We start from the raw sequence: 20,099 nt of genomic DNA on the forward strand, positions 1-20,099 counted from the left end.
TAGAATTAAAACCTGAATTGAACCTGAAGGGAACTGAAGGTAACTGGCCAGTCACTGCAAACAATGTTTCAGTTTGTTTTCACTTTTACCCCTATAATCTTTCACTTTCTGCTACCTCCCCCAATCCCCACACCAAGTAAGGAACTGTTCATCTCCTCTTCAATCCTCCCCATCCATCTCACCTCCTCCTCAGAACTGTTCCTTAACATACAATCCTCTGTCTCAAAGCACAGGCAGCCCCCTCATGCCCTCTCCTGCTCCCACTTGCTAACACTAGCTCTGCTCCTTCTCACTGCTGGTGATATCTCTCCAAATCCTGGTCCTCCTCACCATATTCCCACAGTCATTTCTACCTCCCATCCACGCTCTATCACAAACTTCCGTAACCTCTCTAACTTTATACCCATTCACCCAGCCCCCGCTTCCCCAGTCCCACTAACAGGAGCTCTGTGGAACGCTCGCTCTGTCTGCAACAAGCTTTCCTACATCCATGATCTTTTTGTTACTACCAAACTTTCCTTCCTCGCCATCACCGAAACCTGGCTAACCCCTTCTGACACAGCCTCCCCTGCTGCACTCTCTTACAGTGGCTTCCACCTTTCTCACACACCCCGCCCCAGCAGCCAGCATGGCGGAGGAGTTGGTTTTCTCCTGTCAGATAACTGCTCATTCACCCCAATCCCACTGCCACCCTCTGTTACCCTCCCTTCCTTTGAGGTGCACTCTGTGCGCATCTACTCCCCCTCCAACCGCCAACTGGCTGCCATTTACCGCCCCCCAGGGCCAGCCACCACCTTCTTTGACCACTTCACCACCTGGCTACTTCATTTCCTTTCCGCGGACATCCCCACTATCATCATGGGCGATTTCAACATCCCCATTGACACTTCCCTCTCAGCTGCCACTAAACTTCTATCTCTCACTTCCTCCTTTGGCCTCACTCAATGGTCTTCTGCAGCCACTCACAAAGATGGTCACACACTGGACCTCATCTTCACCCGCCTCTGCTCCCTATCTAACCTCTCTAACTCACCTCTTCCACTCTCTGACCACAACCTTCTCACATTCTCATCTCTCTCCACTCCATGTCTACAATCCCCACCCCACAAACTTTCACACCCTCGCAGAAATCTTAAACACCTTGACCTACATTCATTCTCTGAATCCCTCCTGCCTCTCACAGACATAAGTTCCATTCACAATGCGGATGACGCTGCCGCTCTATATAACACCACAATAGCTGTAGCTTTGGAATCTGCTGCCCCACTTACACATACCAAAGCTCGCAAAATCAACAGACAGCCCTGGCACACCAGCCTGACCAAAGAACTGAGGCGAGCTTCCAGGGCTGCTAAGCGCAGATGGAAAAGATCCCACTCCAACGAGCTCTTCATCGTATTCAAACAGTCCCTCACTACTTTCAAGACCACACTCGCCACAGCTAAACAAACCTACTTCTCATCTCTCATATCCTCCCTGTCTCACAACCCTAAACAGTTATTCAACACCTTCAATTCTCTCCTCCGTCCCCCAGCACCTCCTCCCTCCACACTTATCTCCACTGAAGACTTTGCCTCATTTTTCAAGCAGAAGATTGATAGCATCAGAGACAGTTTTGGTCAACAACCCCCAGAGCCCTTCCTCCCGACTTCCCAGCCCTCCACCTCCAAAACCAACTTCTCCACCATTACAGAAGATCAACTCTCCACTCTACTCTCAAGATCGCATCTCACCACCTGTGCACTTGACCCGCTCCCATCCCACCTCATCCCAAACCTCACCACAGTCTTCATCCCAACCCTAACCCATCTCTTCAACCTATCATTAACAACTGGTGTTTTCCCCTCAAGCTTTAAACATGCCTCCATCACACCTATCCTCAAAAAGCCCTCTCTTGACCCATCCTCTGTATCTAGCTATCGCCCTATATCACTTCTCTCTTATGCCTCCAAACTACTGGAACAACATGTTTACCTTGAACTGTCCTCCCATCTCTCTTCTTGCTCCCTCTTTGACCGCTTACAATCTGGCTTCCGGTCACACTATTCCACTGAAACTGCCCTAACTAAGGTCACCAACGACCTCTTAACCGCCAAGAGCAAGCGACACTACTCTGTCCTCCTCCTCCTCGACCTGTCGGCTGCCTTTGACACAGTGGACCATTCCCTATTATTAAAGACCCTCTCATCCCTTGGCATCACAGACTTGGCCCTATCCTGGATCTCATCATACCTAACAGACCGGACATTCAGCGTCTCCCACTCACACACCACCTCCTCACCTCGCCCCCTATCTGTCGGAGTCCCACAAGGTTCAGTCCTTGGGCCCCTGCTCTTCTCCATTTACACCTTTGGCCTGGGACAGCTCATAGAATCTCATGGCTTTCAGTATCACCTCTATGCTGATGACACACAGATCTACATCTCTTGACCAGATATCACCTCCCTACTAACCAGAATCCCTCAATGTCTGTCCACTATTTCATCCTTCTTCTCCGCTAGATTTCTGAAACTTAACATGGACAAAACAGAATTCATCATCTTTCCCCATCTCACGCGACCCCCCAACGAACCTAACCATTACAGTAAATGGCTGCCCACTCTCCCCAGTCACAAAAGCTCGCTGCCTCGGGGTAATCCTTGATGCTGATCTCTCCTTCAAACCACATATCCAAGCCCTTTCCACTTCCTGTCGACTTCATCTCAAAAATATTTCACGAATCCGTTCATTCCTCAACCAAGAATCTGCAAAAACCCTAGTCCATGCCCTCATCATCTCTCGCCTTGACTACTGCAACCTCCTGCTCTGTGGCCTCCCCTCGAACACTCTCGCACCCCTCCAATCTATTCTAAACTCTGCTGCCCTGTCCCCCCGCTATTCCCTGGCCTCTCCACTCTGTCAATCCCTTCACTGGCTCCCCATTGCCCAGAGACTCTAGTACAAAACCCTAACCGTGACGTACAAAGCCATCCACAACCTGTCTCCTCCATACATCTGTGACCTCGTCTCCCGGTACTTACCTACACGCAACCTCCGATCCTCACAAGATCTCCTTCTCTACTCCCCTCTTATCTCCTCTTCCCACAATCGTATACAAGATTTCTCTCGCGTATCACCCCTACTCTGGAACCCTCTACCACAACACATCAGACTCTCGCCTACCATCGAAATCTTCAAAAAGAACCTGAAGACCCATCTCTTCCGACAAGCCTACAACCTGCAGTAACCACCGATCGATCAAACCGCTGCATGACCAGCTCTATCCTCACCTACTGTATTCTCACCCATCCCTTGTAGATTGTGAGCCTTCGCGGGCAGGGTCCTCACTCCTCCTGTACCAGTTATGACTTGTATTGTTTAAGATTATTGTACTTGTTTTTATTATGTATACCCCTCCTCACATGTAAAGCGCCATGGAATAAATGGCGCTATAACAATAAATAATAACAATAATAATAATAATAATGTAAAACAATAAACAATAATAAACAGAATAAAAGGAACAAGCCATATACCAGGTGTATCCATAAACTTAAAGACGGCATAGATTCATCAAGTAAACAATTATTTGTGACTAGACTGTGGCCCGATTCTAATGCATCGGGTATTCTAGAATATGCATGTCCCCGTAGTATATGGACAATGATGATTCCAGAATTCGCGGCAGACTGTGCCCGTCGCTGATTGGTCGAGGCAACCTTTATGACATCATCGTCGCCATGGCAACCATTATGACATCTATGTCGATACTGTGCCCGTCGCTGATTGGTCGACTGTGCCCGTCGCTGATTGGTCGAGGCAACCTTTATGACATCATCGTCGCCATGCTGTGCCCGTCGCTGATTGGTCGAGGCCTGGCGGCCTCGACCAATCAGAGACGTAGGATTTCCAGGACAGACAGACAGACAGAAAAACCCTTAGACAATTATATATATAGATTAATCTGCTAATAGAATCAAACTTGTAATGCTAGAAGAGATATTTGTGGCTAAAATCAAGAGTCGAGTAAATTATAGAAGGAACCACCGGGATACCCGAAGGGCCCTTCCATCAAGAGAGCTTGACCACCGCGGCATCCAGGAGGAAACTAGTGACCCCAATCCTTTCTGGACCATCCAGTCCAGGGAGCCCAGATCTTAAGAAAACAGTCGTGAGAGAAGGTCTCCCAACTCAAGAGTTCCTCCAGTCTGTAGATATCCTTAATTTTCTGTAACCATTCCCCTATAGTTGGAGGGGTTTGCTGTTTCCATTTTAAGGCAATTAGGAGTTTTGCAGCTCCTAACATCAAAGGGAGAAGGTCATGTTTTTTGGGTTTGAAATTGGATGTGGGGAGGGGCAGAAGTACTTCTGGGGCAGTAAGTTCCGTTTTATCACCCCTAGGGCTTTCAAGGTATCATTAACTTTAGACCAGAAATGTTGAAGTTTCTGACATGTCCAGAATATGTGAGTTAATGTGCTTCTCAACGTCCCACATCACCAGCATCGAGGGGACTCGGCTAAGCCCAGATGAAAGAGCTTCTCCGGAGTGTAATACCACCTTCATAGACTTTTGTATGCAGTTTCCTGAAGCAGGATGCATCTAGACAGGGCCTGCCCGAACGTATAGGCGAACTAGGCCGCCACCTAGGGCACCGACCCTAAGGGGGCGCCAGAGAAAAAATAGAAAAAATTATAAAAAATCTTTTCAAAAGGCAAAAGGTGTATGGAGTGGAGCTGAATGTGTATTAGGTGTATGGAGCGGAGCCATGTGTGTATGAGGTGTACGGAGTGGAGTCGTGTGTGTATGAGGTGTATGGAGCGGAGCTAAATGTGTACGAGGTGTACGGAGCGGAGCCGCGTGTGTGTGAGGTGTATGGAGCGGAGCGCGTGTGTACGGAGCGCAGCCGCGTGTGTAGGAGTAGCTATGTGTGGCCATTATACGGTACGAAGTATCATGTGCGGCCAATATACAGTATGGAGCATCATGTGTGGTCATTATACAGTTTGGAGCATCATGTGTGGCCATTATACAGTATGGAGCATCATGTGTGGCCATTATACAGTATGGAGCATCATGTGTGGCCATTATACAGTATGGAGCATCATGTGTGGCCATTATACAGTATGGAGCATCATGTGTGGCCATTATACAGTATGGAGCACTGTGTGGCCATATTTTTTTGTTTATAATTATTCTTTATGAAACAGTGTGATCAGCAGTGCTAAATGGGTGTGGTTGGGACGTGGATATGGGTGTGGCTAGTTATGAATGGGTGTGGTCAGAGGCGTGGCCTAAAATTTGCCGCGGCGCGTGAAGCCGTTAGAACACTATTTGTCTTTCTTGTGGTGATAGGGTGGTGTTAAGTTCAACTTCCCAAGAATGGAGAAATAGTGGGGTAGTGTTTAATTTAGAGTTTATAAGATTAATATAAATTTTCGAGATGAGTATCGGGATAGGTGGGTGTATTTTCGTTATTAAGTCCAACCAAAGCCACAGAGAGGGGGAGTGGTCAGTTTTTTGATCATATTAAAAATATTTCTAATGTGTGTGTGCATGTATGATGTGAATATCTGTGTATGTCAGTGTGTATGACTGTGTTCAAATATGTGTGTATGTCTATATGTGTAAAAAAACAGAAAAACTTTTCAGCTCACCCAGTGGAAACCTTCATCTGTAGTCCACATAATATCCGAGCAAGGAAAAAACATCTCTGTCTGACGTTGAAACTTGTGCATGCTGAAGTCTAAGAGCACTGTTTGTGCTCGAAACGCGTCCAGCGACTACATGGTAGCTTCCATCCAAATTATGTAATTTATCGCTTGCCAGCAGTTTTCCAAATTTTCCAACGTCACCGCTCTGCTGTTAGGGCCGGCGCTCAGTCAGTGCAGGAAGCGGACGCCGGGGGACGCGAAGGTGAGTATGTACTGTTTGTTATTTTACATTTTACACTGGTAACCAGGGTAAACATCGGGTTACTAAGCGCGGCCCTGCGCTTAGCAACCCGATGTTTACCCTGGTTACCCGGGGACCTCGGCATCGTTGGTCGCTGGAGAGCGGTCTGTGTGACCGCTCCCCAGCGACCACACAGCGACGCTGCAGCGATCGGCATCGTTGTCTGTATCGCTGCAGCGTCGCTGTGTGTGACGGGGCCTTAAGTGTGTGTGGTATGGAGATTGCATCAGATTTGCATATCGTCAGCAAACTATTCACATATGTTCAGCAAACTGTTTGTTTGCTGATGATATCTTGCTCCTTGTCATCTCACCTCAATCTTCACTTTTTGCCTTGCTTCAGATTCTGACCAGATTTGAGCTAGCACCCAGCCTAGAAGTTAACCAATCTAAATCTAGCAACGTTAGTGAAGACGTCTAAGGGAAATGACAGCTGGCTTTTTTTCCAGAAGTAGCTTTGCCAGGCAGATTCAGCATCTGTGTACACATTGCCTTTCAGTTAAGTAAATCAGAGAACATAACAGCTAAATAATAAAGATCTTAAAGCCCATCTTAATACAATACAGGGACATGCCCCCACTAATGCTAACAATCCAAAACTCAAAAATACAGACCTTAAGGCTATGTTCACACGATCCTTTTTTTGCTGCGGATCCGCAGCGGTTTTCAGGCTGCGGATCCGCAGCCGTTTTCCATGCAGGGTACAGTACAATGCTACCCTATGGAAAACAAAAACCGCTGTGCCCACTATCCTTTTTTTCGCAGGCAAATCCGCGCGGATTTGCCTGCAGAAAAAAAGAAGTACCATGTCTATTCTTTCTGCGGATTCCGCTCCTGTTTTCAACATGCACCAATAGGAAAGTGCTGTTGAAAACCCGCAAAGGAATCCGCAGAAGAAAAAGCAGGAAAATCAGCAGTGCAGTTTTGCACTGCGGGTTTTCCAAATCAGGACCTGAAAAAAACCGCAGCAAAAAAAGGATCGTGTGAACAAGCCCTTAGGCATGCAATATTCAGGACCTTATAACAGAACAGAGGTCGACCTTGTTGCAGACCCTTCTCAGTGCAGAAATCCTTCAGAGGCAAACTCCATAATTACACAATTCCCCAAACCCTTCTTAAACATTTCAAAGAACCCAACTCTGCACTCAACATATTCTACAACGGACATCCCCCAGCATTAAAGTCCCTCCAAATCCCACCACAGGCAAATCCCAAGACACAAGATACATCCACCACAATATCACCACAGGGGTGCCCCCCAGCATCGCACCTGCCAATCTCACCACAGGGGTGCCCCAAGAATAGCACCCCCAAAAGTCTCACACCATAAGAGTGTCCCCAGCACCGCACACCCAACAAAACCTCACACAAGGATGTCCCCAGCATCACACGCACCCCAGAATCTCACCGCACAGGAGTGCCCCAGCATCGCACCCTCCCAAAGTCTTACCACAGGAAACCCCCCAGCATTGCTCACACCCTAAAATATCACACCATAGGGGTTCCCCCAGCATTACAACCCTGCAAAATCTTACCACAGCACTGAACATCCCCCAAATCCCAGGCTGTATTAGGTCACTATGCACCAGGCTGTATTTCATGTACTATTCAGCAGGCAATATTAGGTCACTGTACATCAGGCTGTATTATGGGTACTCTGCAGCAGGCAATATTAGGTCACTGTACATCAGGCTGTATTACAAATACTCTGCACCAGGCTGTATTAGGGTTCTCTGCACCAGGCTGTATTAGGGTTCTCTGCACCAGGCTGTATTAGGTCACTGTGCACACAGGGCCACAATCAGGGCATTACTGCCCTGACTGGCATATGGGGCCCAATGAGCAGAGGGAGGCCACATCGGGCCCCGTCTCTTCTGGTCATCGGGCCCCAGTGGCAGGCTTCTGCCAGTGCACAAACTGAACCTGCGTCCGAGAGGCAGGTTCAGTTAAACTCTATTGCCTTGCAGGCCCAGGCCCGCATGGCAATCATTAAAAGCCGCCAGCGAATTGGAGGCTGGCAGCTGACGTCAGTGCATACGTCGCCAGCGTATGATGTCATCGAGTGTGTGCATCAACTGCGTGGAGAGAACTTCGCAAGGTAAGAAGAAAGTTTTTTATTTTATTGAATGCGGTAGTGGAGCAGGATGGGAGACACGGGAAGAACAGAGACACAGGGGGCAAGAATGGAGACACAGGGGCAAGAATGGAGGCACAAGGGGCAAGAATGGAGACAGGGGGCAGGAGACACAGGGGGCAAAAATGGAGACACAGGGGGCAAGAATGGAGACACAGGGGCAAGAATGGAGACATGGGGCAAGAATAGAGATACAGGGGGCAGGATGGAGACACAGGGGGCAGGATGGAGACATGGGGCAGGATCATGAGGCAGGATGGAGACAGATGGGGCAGGATGGAGACAGATGGGGCAGGATCATGGGGCAGAATGGAGACAGATGGGGCAGGATGGAGACAGATGGGGCAGGATGGAGACAGATGGGGCAAGATCATGAGGCAGTATGGAGACATGTAGCGCCCCCACTGCCGCAGGGCCGAGGGGTACCCGGTACCGGGCCTCTGAGTCTCTGCTCTGGGGTTGTCACGGTGGCTAGACCCGGTCTGTGACCCTGCTGAGGGGCGCACAATGATAGATATGATGGTAATGTTGCGGTGCAGTGTAGGTCGTAGTAAATAACGAGGACACCAGGTTGCAGTCTCTTTACCTCTTTACTGAAGGTTTTAGAGTCCTCAGTCCAGAGTGCTGTCAACAGGGCTGTCAGAGACCGGCCGGTCCAAAGGCACATCAGGAGTTCCCTTTACAGGTGGGAATCAGTGTCTACCTTCTAGCGCTGGGTGTTGTAGTTCTTCCCTGCTGAGCTCCCGGGATAGTCCTCACAACTGATTCTGCCTGTCTCTGATGTTCGTTCTCTCCGTCCCCCAGGTGATATGGTAGGATCCACCCGTATGACGGGGTAGGATCCACCCGTATGTGGGGTCCCACAGCTGCCTCCGTTGTCTGCTTAGGTGATTTGTGTGAGACAGCTAACCTATAATTGGCTGTCCGGCCGTGGTTTGCAGTAGTACTTAGAGTCTCTTACTTGCTCGGCATTCCGGCCACCGACTGTTTGCGCCTCAGAAGGATGTTGCCTCGGTCTAACAGCACGACTCCTTCTGGTCCTAATTCCTCTTTACTGTATTCCCGTTGTTCACTGGTTAGTTCTGCTCTTAGGAGTCTGCCAGGATCCCATCCCTGACAGGTCCTCTCACTAGCTCTTCCCAGTTACTTCTCTCTGTCTTCCTGTCCAACCCCCAGTTTTACCAGAGTGTGAGGAGTGGCCTACTAGATAGAACCACGCCCCCTGGTGGCCGGAGTGTGAAGGGTAGTGTGAGTGTTGCCTGGTCAGAGAAACTCCTTTAGTGCAATCAGACGTAACATCACTCCCCTTAGTGGCAGAGCGACATTACTGCAACGACCAGGACTCTGGGGCGCTGCACTCCCCCCCGGTTAAATCCAGTACTCCCGGACTGGGAAAACAAGAACAACATTACATGTTAACAGAAAACACACAAAATTTTTGAAATATCTTAAACAATTAAACATAGCAGTGCTTCCCTTTATGGGAGGTGAGGACTCTTGAACGTTGCGAAAGTTAGGTCATGCACAGTTTATGACTCTCAGTTCAGTGGTTGAAACAGCGGGGACCCCGGGTAAACAAAGGGGTCCCCTTTTAGAAGTTTTTGGAGCAATTCACCGTCCATTACTCTATTGTCCATTTTAAAACCTGTAACAAAAGATATATACACAAACATTTTCAACTAAATAACAGCCCTTATTAGTATCTCTAAGTTTTGTAGCGGAGGGGAATTTGATTCTGAGTGCTGCGTGTGGACCTTCGCAGCACAGGGGTTGCTACTGGCCTAACAGGGCCCACTATACTTGCTACCCCTGGTGTAGTGTACTGCCTTCTAGCTACACTTTCAGTGAGTCTGGGTAGCACTGGCAGGCTGAAGCTCTCAGGGCTGCTGCTGCTGGCAACAATAGGTACGGCAGGCTCACCGATAGCAGAGGGAGGATTTGCCGGTTCAACGGTTGGCATGGCATCCTCAGGTAGGGCTTGTTGAGGTTGCGGGGCCGGATGATCTGGTTTCACCATTGTTTCTGGTGGGTCCGGCTGTTGAAACATTAGAACAGGTACCACGATGGCCTGATTTATCTGAGTCCAGGACTGGGGAAAGTCACCAAGGACGGTATGGATCATCTTCTCCTTTTGCACCGGCGGGGAGATTCCTGGGGCCATGTCCCTCTCTCTCAACTTATCGGGGCAGACCTTAAGGTGATCCCTGGATACCGCTGTCGAGGTCTCCCCTCTGTCCTTGCTGATGAGACAGACCTTCGTGTTGTCGAAATCGGATGGCAGGATGGTATACGGTTCTGCTTCCCATTGGTCATCGAGCTTGTGTAGTCTCCTCTTTCGTTTAAGTACTTGCTCACCAGGTAACAGGGGAATCGCAGGAGCGTGCTGGTTGTAGTCCCTTTCTTGTTTTTGCCTAGCCTGGGCGAGACTTCTTTCCACGCACTCCTGTACTTTGCGGTACCTTCGCTGCCTTTCTGTATCCCAATCTGCATCCGGCGAGGTATCTTCGGGGACTAGGACCCCCATGTCCAGATCAACGGGTAGCTGGCTAGGCCTTCCCCTCATTAGGTACGCTGGAGTACAGTTGGTGGAATTTACTGGGATGTGATTGTAGATATCCACCAAGTCAGGCAACTTTGTCGGCCACAGGTTCCGTTCCTCTACGGGCAAGGTCTTCAATAAGTCGATCACCACCTGGTTCATCTTTTCGCACATCCCATTGGTTTGAGGATGGTACGGCGTGGTTCGGATCTTCTTACACCCGTACAGTTGGCAGAACTCTTGGAACACTTCTGCTTCGAATGCTGGTCCCTGATCAGTCAGTACCTTCTCCGGGTAGCCATGGGGCCTACAAAAGTACTGCTGGAAGGCCTTAGCGGCAGTCCTGGCCGTTAGATCCTTGACAGGTACAACCACCAGAAATCTGGAGTAGTGATCTACGATGGTAACAGCGTAGATATAGCCGGACCGGCTAGGTGTCAACTTCACATGATCCAGCGCGACCAGTTCGAGCGGCCGTTTGGTGATGATAGGCTGCAGGGGAGCCCGTTGGCTGCCACGGTCCTTCCTGCGCAGGCTACATGGACCGCACTCCCGACACCACTTCTCAATGGCTCTCTTCATACCAATCCAATAGAACCTCCCTCGGAGTAGCCTCTCTAGCTTCCTCCATCTGAAGTGTCCGGCTCCATCGTGGTAGGCTCCCAGAACCATGGGCGCATCTCGCCTTGGCACCACTATCTGCCACACCAATTCATGAGTACGTGGGTCGATGCTCCTCCTGCACAGCTTGCCATCATGGATAAACAGTTTGCTTCTCCCCTTCCACAGCTGTTGGGTTTCTTGTGGATCATCTGGGCCGGGATGCAACCCTGCCTGCGTCAAGAGCTCTTTCACCCGACGGACCGCGGGGTCACCATCCTGAGTTTCCGCCCATCCGTGATGGGGCAGGGGATTCAGCGTGGCATCCGGTTGGTTCCTGTGCCTGTTCTTCACATGATGAGAGTTCTGAGTGGCTTTGGGGCGATGGAATGCAGGCAGCTCCACCTCTTCAAGTGCCTCCGGGTCTTCTCCCGTTTCTGGCAAATTGGGCATTCGGGACAAGGCATCGGCATTGGCATTCTTGTGTCCTGCCCGGTACTTGATGGTGAAATCGTAGTTGGACAGCCGGGCCATCCACCACTGTTCCAAGGCCCCGAGTTTGGCAGTATCCAGATGCGTTAGCGGATTGTTATCCGTGAAGACGGTGAATTTCGCGGAGGCCAGGTAGTGTTTGAACCTCTCTGTCATTGCCCAGACGATGGCAAGGAATTCCAGCTTAAAGGAACTGTAGTTATCAGGGTTTCTTTCCATGGGATGGAGTTTCCTGCTGGCGTAAGCGATCACCCTTTCTTTGCCTTTCTGGACCTGGGACAGTACGGCTCCTAATCCCACATTGCTGGCATCTGTGTACAGCACAAACGGTTGGTCGTATTCGGGGTAAGCCAGTACCTCTTCTCCCGTCAGTGCCGACTTCAAACAAGTGAAGGATCCCTCCAGCTCCTCGTTCCAATCAAAGGGGGTGTTCCTCCCCTTGGTCCTCTTTGGTTGGCCCACCAACAGGTTTTGCAAGGGTGTGGCCTTCTTGGTAAAGTCCTTAATGAACCTCCGGTAATAGCCTACCAGCCTGAGGAACTGCCGGACTTCGTGAAGGTCACTGGGCTTTGGCCAGTCCTTGATCACCGTGACCTTGTCGGGGTCTGGGGCCACTCCTTCAGCGCTCACCACATGGCCCAGGTACTGCACTTTAGGTTTCAGCAGATGACACTTGGACGGTTTCACCTTTAAGCCAAAGTTGGACAGGGCTTCAAACACCTCGGCCAGGTGCTTCAGATGGTCTTCGTAGGTCTTAGAGAAGACAATGACATCATCCAAATACAGCAGCACGGTTTCGAAGTTCATGTGTCCCAGGCAGCACTCCATCATCCTCTGGAACGTCCCGGGAGCATTGCACAATCCGAAGGGCATGTAATTGAATTCGCAGAGACCCATTGGTGTCGTGAAGGCTGTCTTCTCTTTGTCCGCCTCCGCTACAGGAACCTGCCAGTACCCACTGGTGAGATCTAAGGTAGAGAAGTAGTTAGCAGATTTTAAGGCAGCCAGAGACTCCTCTATCCTGGGCAGTGGGTATGCGTCCTTATGTGTAATGCGATTCAACTGCCTGTAATCAACACACATTCTCATTGTACCATCTTTTTTAACAAGGACTAACGGAGCTGCCCAGGGGCTACAGCTGTCTCTCACCACCCCAGCCTCCTTCATTTCCCGCAACATGTCCTTGGCACACTGGTAATGAGCTGGGGGTACAGGGTGATATCTCTCTTTTATGGGTCGGTGATCTCCCGTGGGGATATGGTGTTGGATCCCTTTCACCTGCCCAAAATCTAAGGGGTGTTTGCTGAATACCTGCTCGTACTCGTGTACCACCCTGTAGGCCCCTTGTTTTTGATGGGATGGGGTAGAGTCAATGCCCACATGCAATTCCCGACACCAGTCTTTCGAGTGCTCTGCAGAACCGTTGTCCTCCGCCACGTTTGACGGGACCAAGGGTTCAGGTGTCTGTATCACACTATTATTAACAGTGAACAATTTGGCAAGCGTGGCATACTTGGTGAGGTGAACCTCTTCCTCCCCACAATTGAGGACACGTACAGGCACTCTCCCCTGGCGAACGTCGACCACCCCCCGGGCTGTCAGAATAGTAGGCCTATTGTCTGAATATACGGGTTCTACCAAGGCCTGGTAGTCCTTTCCCCTGAGGCCTATGGCTGCCCGACACCATATTAACATTTCACTCCTGGGGGGTATCGCGATGGGGTTTGAATCACTCACAGTGACACGACCAATCTCACCACCAGTCAGCTCTACCTGCTGTCTCTGCATCAGAGCTCTGATTTCCTTCTGCAGGGCACGTTGCTCACTGTGGCCAGCGGTTTCTGCCACCTGCTGCAATAAAACAATAACTTCTGCAAGACAATTTTCTATAACATTAGTACCAAGAGTCATCATGGGATTACATTCTCGACGGTCAATATCAACAATCACAATCCCTTGGGCTTTCAATTCCACCCGCCCCACCTTGATGGTGACCTCCTTATACCCCACTTGTGGCAACGGCTGACCATTACTGGCTATTATGGTGAAATCATCGTCAGGGCCACGAGTAATATCGGTGTCCTCCCAATACCGTCTATAAAGCACGTAAGGTATAGTCGTCACCTGAGAACCGGTGTCCAGCAAAGCGTTCAAGGGGATTCCATCAACCACTACAGGGAGAACTGGTCGTCCTCCAATGTACTTGGTTCTCCAATGCTGCGGGCCTGACCGTCCTACTCCTGGGGGTTGGCCCTTTGCCCCAGGGGTTGCTCGTTTAAAGGACAGTACCTTGCAAGGTGGCCCACCTGGTGACAGCGGCGGCAGATGGGTCGTCCGTCCTGGTGGAAGCGATCGTCGTTCTGGCCTCTGGTCGGCGGAGTCCTCCTCTGTCGCATCCAAGGGACATCCTCTGGTCTGGAGGCCAACTGGATCTTCTCCTTGGGGGCCTCCTGTAGGGACTGCACTGTCCGGGCCAGGGCAGCAACGCTCTTGGTTTGCTCCTGCATCTGGAGGCGAAGTCCTGCAGGGGAGTCGTCCTCTAGGCTCTGGGCATCGGTCTCGGCGGCGACTGGGGCATCCGACGCCACCTCCTGGTGGTATGTGAGCGCGGGGCGCCAGGGAGGTGCTGCATGGCTGGGCTGTCGCTCCTGCAATGCCTGGATAGCTTTATCTTTGAATTGCGCAAAAGTCAAGTCTGGATTTTGCATTTCCAAGAAGTGCAATTGGCCCCGCTGGTGACTGCACAGGAGCCCCTCAATGAACCGCTCCTTCAGGAGTTTATCCTCATCCTGCATGCTGCCGGGGTCACTCTGCTTAATGGCCCGCATCGCCTCCTGGAGAGTAAGGGCATAGTCCCGTAAGCTATCCTGCGGTCTCTGTTTGCATCCATAGAAAGTCAGTTTAATTTCTGTAGCCGTGCGAGTATCGAAGGTGGCTTTAAGCTTTGCGAAAATCTGCTGTGCAGTTCCCTTATCCTCGGCGGGCCAGGACTTCAATTCTCTCAGAGCCGCCCCAAAGAGTTGGCCGGTTATCATATGAACCTTCTGAGGCTCTGTCAGGGGATAGAACTCGAGCAGGCTGCAGAGCCCTTCCTTAAAGTCAGTGAATGTATGCGACTCCCCGGAATATCGCGGGAGCCAGGCCACTCCGGGCAGGTACGGCATAGAGAAGGGCATTATGGCCTTTGTGGTAGCGGCAATGTCCGACTGACTGCTGGGGGCAGCGGGTTCTGCGACAGCCGGTGGTGGTATTAGGGCCGCGGCTTCACCCGCTGCGGGGCCCGGAGGTGCCCCTGCATCCCCGGTTGCGGCCTCCTCCTCCGCTCCTCCCGACTCGGACATGGCTGGCCCTTCCTCCACTAACCTGCTGGAGATCGGGGTTCCTCTTCCGGGATCGGCATGTTACCGCGCTTTCTCGTTCCGCGCTTCTTTTGGCCGGTTCCGCCCACGAAGCTGTGGCTCCTCCCTCCGCACACTGCGATGGCGAATCGTGGCGGGAACTCTTGGCGGCAATTGTCGACGCACAGTCTTTGCAATAAGTTACAGTCCAAGCACAATAAATCACAGTTCCAAGGCACACATGACCTGATTCTTCAGGCTTAAGTAGATCCTGTTCGTGACGCCAAGTTGTAGCGCCCCCACTGCCGCAGGGCCGAGGGGTACCCGGTACCGGGCCTCTGAGTCTCTGCTCTGGGGTTGTCACGGTGGCTAGACCCGGTCCGTGACCCTGCTGAGGGGCGCACAATGATAGATGTGATGGTAATGTTGCGGTGCAGTGTAGGTCGTAGTAAATAACGAGGACACCAGGTTGCAGTCTCTTTACCTCTTTACTGAAGGTTTTAGAGTCCTCAGTCCAGAGTGCTGTCAACAGGGCTGTCAGAGACCGGCCGGTCCAAAGGCACATCAGGAGTTCCCTTTACAGGTGGGAATCAGTGTCTACCTTCTAGCGCTGGGTGTTGTAGTTCTTCCCTGCTGAGCTCCCGGGATAGTCCTCACAACTGATTCTGCCTGTCTCTGATGTTCGTTCTCTCCGTCCCCCAGGTGATATGGTAGGACGCACCCATATGACGGGGTAGCCTGGAGTTCTTCCGGGACCCTAGAGTCGCCCCTCTCCCACAGCTGCCTCCGTTGTCTGCTTAGGTGATTTGTGTGAGACAGCTAACCTATAATTGGCTGTCCGGCCGTGGTTTGCAGTAGTACTTAGAGTCTCTTACTTGCTCGGCGTTCCAGCCACCGACTGTTTGCGCCTCAGAAGGATGTTGCCTCGGTCTAACAGCACGACTCCTTCTGGTCCTAATTCCTCTTTACTGTATTCCCGTTGTTCACTGGTTAGTTCTGCTCTTAGAACCACGCCCCCTGGTGGCCGGAGTGTGAAGGGTAGCGTGAGTGTTACCTGGTCAGAGAAACTCCTTTAGTGCAATCAGACGTAACATCACTCCCCTTAGTGGCAGAGCGACATTACTGCAACGACCAGGACTCTGGGGCGCTGCAGACACATGGTGCAGGATCATGGTGCAGGATGGAGACAGATGGGGCAGGATCATGGGGCAGGATGGAGACAGATGGGGCAGGGTCATTGGGCAGGATGGAGACAGATGGGCAGGATCAAGGGGCAGTATGGAGACACATGGTGCAGGATCATGGTGCAGGATGGATACAATGGAGACAGATGGGGCAGGATCATGGAACAGATGGAGTAGGATCACAGGGCAGATGGGGCAGGATCACAAGACATCACATGGGGCAGAATGGATACTGACAGGGGCGGGAAGAGAGAACATATGGGGCCAGGATGGGAGAACATATGGCTGGAGCCAAGAATGAGACACACGGGGGCCAGGATGGGGGATATTATTACCATAAGGGCTAATTAAGGGATATTATTACTGCAGTCATGTATTTATTTTATTTTTTGAGGATACTGTTTTAAATTGAGGGTCGGTCCTGTTACTGTGCAGAGCGACTCTATGTCGCCTTTTTTTCTTCATCTGGTGTAGTGTAGAAGTTGGGAAAAAAATTAAGTAATGTGTTCTGCAAGCGGTGCTCTAGATAACTGTGTCATTTCCTGCAGAGTCGAGCCTTGGCTGGAAGAAGTGATGGCGGTCTATACTGGATGGAGATGAAAAGCAAAGATGAAGGACTTCACCTAGAGATGTCACTGGTGAGTCAGTGTGTTACCTGTACACTGACGATATATACTGTATACTATACACAGCGGTCAGTGTATAATGTCACCAGTGATCACTGTATTACCTTTACACTTACACTATATACAGAGCTCCTGGGTATAATGTCATTGATCACTGTATAACCTGTACAATATATACAGCGCTTGTGTGTATAATGTCACTGGTGATCACTGTATTACCTGTACACTGTACACTATATACAGAGCTCCTGTGTATAATGTCACCAATAATCACTGTATTACCTGTACACAGACACTGCATACTAAGTACAGATCTCCTGTGTATAATGGCTCTTATGGTGATATTAGTATTGTTCTTTTATTAATGATCAATATTGTAGTATTCAGTCACTATGTGGTGGTAATATAAAAGCTTGTTGATTGGCTCTGTTGCAGCCTTTCAAATAACTTTATTTGGCATTCAAACCCGAACAGTACAACGAGCTTTCAAAAAAAAAGTCAGCGTTTGGAATTCAGTTATGAACCCCGAGCTTTACAGTTCGAGTTCGCTCATGTCTAATTTCATCATTTACCACATGTTAAAAGTCACCATGAACTTTTTGGATTTGCCATTGATTATACAAAAAGGATAATCATGATGCTCTTGCAGATACCAACAGCCTCCTTCATTTTTCGAGTTTCATGCTATACTGTACATATGAAAAAGGTTACACCTGTAGCTCAATACCTCCGACTTAGACAAAACTAAAACTGTTTTAAAAGGGGTTGATTTTATGAACAATGCTTGTAATGTAACCCAACAGTGTAAAGCTCAAGTTTATCCGCAGTAAGTTACATCTTGGGCCTTCCAACAAGCTAGTGATACAAACATCAAGGATTTACTAACTACTAAAAGAGTAACTGACAGAGTCTTACGTTTTATTACAATATACAATGACCAAAGAGGCAGATTATTATGGGATGCTACAACAGAATTCATCAGTAATATCAGAAGCTCCACTTTTGACAGCTGAAAGAGTCTCTACATTTAGGGAGAAACCAGCTAGTAGCCATTATATCTGACTCACCATCAGGCTACACAATTATAAACAATTGTTGGGGTCAGACCTATGTGACAATTGTAACATCTGGCAGCTGATAGCACTAACTTATGACATTTTTTCATCCTACTAGCAGACAAATCTTTATTTGTCTTTGCAAAAAATCTTTGTGGGAAAAACATCTCAAGAACTAAGCAAAAGGACCTACCATTGATGCAGCCGCAGAGGGGCCCAAGAGGTAAGGGAGGAAAAGAAGCCCACTTCTACATCCAAAAAAGAAACAGACACAAAGAGGAGCATTATCATGAACTATTGGGCCCATATACCGTTCATTGCACATAGGCCATCTTCTGTGTCCACCCCAGAAAAGGATGCAAAAACTTAAAATATTCATTATCTAGCTGGCACAGAGAGACCAACTCAAAGGAAAATCGGTAACCATGGTGGCTGCACACTAAGTTCCATAAAGGTAGGGTGAGTGGTTTCAGTGTGGTTGGGTTTGAAAAAGATTAAAAACAATATCCTCAGCTGTGATCTCATTCGCTATGATGGGCAAAGTCAAAATGAATATCTAGTCTTGATGACACAGCTCCGCATGGCACTAATGAGGACTTCATCTAGAATATATTCCAAGGTTTTTCATTTACAGAACATTTCTAGATGGCCAATCCAGGGTTTGAGGCCTCACACCTCAGTCCCCTCCACTTTCCATTCAAACATACACCACTTTGCCACAAGGTCACCAGCTGCAATCTTGTCTATTCGCACTTGTGATACATTGACCATGGGTCTATTACAGTTTTAGCTTTGATTAACATAACTTTTACATAGCTTTTTGGAGCTTTATCGAAATATGGTACAGCAACAAAGAGTTCTACCTCAGTACACTTACCTGCCTTGGATCCATCCGCAAAGTCTGTTGGAGCGATATGAGTGTACTGTCCAGACATACCTATTTCAAGCACATGTCTGGAGCTGAAGGGCACTTCTTCCTGTACTATCCGGAATGCAGGAGAGAGTGGGCTAGATTTGAGGGTGACTTTCCTCCCATACCTGGGTATTGGGGTTCTTCCTATACTTATAATTAATATATCCTATTACCTCTTTTGGATTGAGCCCTGATCCCTCAATTTCAGATATTGTTTCAATTGTACCGAGATACAATGATATATATTATGTATACTATATTTACTTTCACTTTCAATAGTTTTATATATTTGTGGTGGGTATACTGTCACTATCACTTTAGAGCAGCATTTGACCTGAATTTCTGTATATCCCAGTATCGAGGTTTAATTTTTTAATTTGGAGGACCCATATTCTTTGACTATCACCCCTCATTTTTCATAGAGATGGGGGGAATGGTGTAAATACAGGACTTGAAATCATGTGAAATTAGGATATTTTATGTGTATGGGTTTGCATTATAGCTGTTTTTGCTGTCTATGTATGCTTTGATGCACGCCTTTTTGGATATTGGTGAGTGATTCTTGTCCATACTTGTTATTTTCATTGGCAATGTAATAGACATTATAGTTTTAGATTTTTTTCTATATCCAATAGCACATCATAAAACTCTGCACACCTTATAAATTATAATCACAAGGATAAGGAGTCGACATCAGACCAACGCGATGATCCTTCAGGGTTTCTCAAGAATTTAGATACAATGACACAAGAATCTACTCTGTCCACAATGCTCCAGTGCTAGCACATATTAGTTTTAGGTGCCACATTCTTTATAGTTTATCTTATCAAGAGACCAGGATATGGGCCAACATACACATCATCAAATGGGATATTGATTATAAGATCAGAATACTTGTAATGGGAGCCAAGCTGTTTTATTTGAAGTCTGACAGATTTTTTGAGTTTGCAAAACATTTTATTTTTTTAATTTGAATTCTTTAAAGTATAATAGTCTTCAGATGACCTTACTAATAACTAACTATTAGGTTCTGTACATTCTAAAAATAACATGAATAAGGGTAACATGTATTTGTGTATTCATTAGCGATGAGTGAATGTGCTCGGTGATACTTGGATATCACTCCAGTATCTGGGTGCGCGAATGTGCTCAGCACTTGGCAAGCATTAACAGGTGCTCGAATTTGAAACCGCAAGTTTGGCGCCTGTTATACAGCCAATAAGCATGAGGGGATTACCTGCAAGTCACTCTAATGCCATAGCTATCTCGGTAGTGGCATTACTGTGA

The sequence above is a fragment of the Ranitomeya variabilis genome, chromosome 5 (assembly GCF_051348905.1).
Source record: "Ranitomeya variabilis isolate aRanVar5 chromosome 5, aRanVar5.hap1, whole genome shotgun sequence".
Taxonomy (NCBI): Eukaryota; Metazoa; Chordata; class Amphibia; order Anura; family Dendrobatidae; genus Ranitomeya; species Ranitomeya variabilis.